Source organism: Lathyrus oleraceus, chromosome 4 (assembly GCF_024323335.1).
Source record: "Lathyrus oleraceus cultivar Zhongwan6 chromosome 4, CAAS_Psat_ZW6_1.0, whole genome shotgun sequence".
NCBI lineage: Eukaryota > Viridiplantae > Streptophyta > Magnoliopsida > Fabales > Fabaceae > Lathyrus > Lathyrus oleraceus.
The window spans coordinates 349,725,255-349,727,461 of record NC_066582.1 but is presented as its reverse complement, the minus strand read 5'-3'; the positions used below and the strand labels follow the sequence as shown (position 1 = coordinate 349,727,461).

The 2,207-nt window shown below is 36.8% G+C and overlaps 1 non-coding gene across 1 annotated transcript; it reads left to right on the top strand.

Moving 5' to 3' along the window:
- The first annotated feature begins 203 nt into the window (after positions 1-203).
- Positions 204-310, top strand: LOC127077578 (small nucleolar RNA R71). The gene has a single exon (XR_007787373.1). It is a non-coding gene; the product is annotated as a small nucleolar RNA R71 (small nucleolar RNA).
- The last annotated feature ends 1,897 nt before the right edge of the window (positions 311-2,207 follow it).

Genomic DNA, 2,207 nt, shown 5'->3' with positions numbered 1-2,207 from the left:
GCATTCCTCCTTGGGCTTCCTTCTTCTCTACTGTCGCTCGTTCGACTCCCCATGATTGATGGTTTTGAGCCATATCTTCGATGAGGGCACTAGCTTCAGGGTAAGGTTTGTTCATCAGAGCACCGCTTGCGGCAGCGTCGATGGTCATCTTTGTGTTGTAATGAAGTCCATTATAGAAGTTTTGAATGATTAGCCAATTTTCTAAACCATGATGTGGGCATGCTCGTAACAACTCTTTATATCTCTCCCAAGCTTCGAACAACGATTCTCCTTGGTTTTGGGTAAATCTAGTTATATGGTTTCGGAGAACGGCGGTTTTACTTGGGGGAAAATATCTAGCAAGAAAAACTCTTCTAAGGTTATCCCAAGTCGTAATGGAATTGGGTGGAAGGGAATCTAACCATGATAGGGCTTTATCTCTGAGGGAAAAAGGAAATAATCGTAAACGTATTGCCTCAGGAAAAGCTCCATTGGTTTTAAAAGTGTCTGCTAATTGAAGAAATATTTTTAAATGTTGGTTTGGGTTCTCAGTAGCGAGACCTGCGAATTGTCTCTGTTGCACTAGTTGCAACAGGGATGGTTTAAGTTCAAAATTATTAGCTGGGATGGTTGGGTTTACTATACTAGAACTAGGTTCATCATTAGATGGTTGAGCGAAATCTTTAAGAGGTCTTTGGTTTTGATCTTCGGCCATAGCTCTCTTAATTCTATGAAAGAATAAACGTGTGCGAGCGTAACGTTCAGGTTCCGCCGGAGGGTATACTAAGCTTAAACTTCCGGTGCTGCGAGTTCTTCGCATTGACCGGTGAGAAATAGCCTAAGTCTAAACGATATAACAACAGGGAAATGAAATTTGACGAAATTGGTCCCCGGCAACGGCGCCAAAAACTTGATGTGGTGTTTCGCAAGTATACGAACGCGTCAGAGTAATATAAAAGATTGTCGAATCCATAGAGACCAAGTGTCAATCTATCATTATCTATTGTTATGGTGTTTATCAAAGGCAATCAAAATAGGTGTTTTTAGAGTGTGCGATGAAAAGTAAAGTATTGAAATAAATTTAATTAATAAAGACAGGGTCAAATGTAATTCACGTAATCAATTAATAATCCAAGTACTTGCTAATAGAGCTACTTATGGACAGTGTTTCCTACTTTGAAAAGAACTAATTTAACGGGAACTGTCGCTTTCGCGTATTCAGAACCGAGTTGTACTCCCTAATCAAACCCTCTTATTTTCACTTATAAAAAGGCGCGCATTGCGTTAGAGTAATAAACCTATTTTTAAGAAATATAGTATCTTGACTAATTTGAAAAGTATTATAACCTGGATTTCTTAACCAAAAGAGGTTCTCACGAACCAGACTCTAAACTTATAAACGCGTCCGAAAATAGTTTTAAAATCTCTTTTCTTCTTAAGTTAAAAACTCCTAATGAACTAAACAAAGCGCTTTCGCTGTTTTTGAAATAGTTAAAAACAATTAAGTTTAAAAAGACGTTGAACGACTTTCGATCTTACCCAAAGGAATTGAAGTGTGGGAAAACTTAAGTTGAAAGTTAAAATAGCCCTTAAGTGTTTCTACAAACAATTGTACGAATTATCGGTTCAATTACGATCCTTATATTCTAACCTTATAGATTTAGTTAGACATGGTAAAGTAAAAGTGCATTAAAGTAAATAAAAGTAGTGCGAGTGCGGAAAGTAAATAAAAGTAGTGCGAGTGCGGAAAGTAAATAATTTAAAGCGAGTGCGAGGAAATAAATAATTTAAAGCGAGTGCGAGGAAATAAATAATTTAAAGCGAGTGCGAGAAATAAATAATTTAAAGCGAGTGCGAGAAATAAATAAAGTAAAGCGAGTGCGGGAAAATAAATAAGATAAAGACAAGTAATAAAAACCTGCTCCAATCGGAGGGTTGAGTAAATTGCAAAGCGGAAATGAAAATGGCGGCAGGATTAACTTCCTTCCAAAGTGCTCCAAACTCGATTACAGACTCTATCACATACTTGATTACACAATTGTGATAACACTTCAATGTGAAGCGATTACCACTTTATAATACTGAATATATGCCTAAGTGAAACAAAGTTGCTCTAAGTTTGCCTCTGCTCTAAGTTTGGATGATTGTAAAAGTGATTTCGAGTTTCTATTTATAAGCAAGTAAAAAGATGGAAATGACAAGGATGCCCTTCAACTTGAAAATGGGAG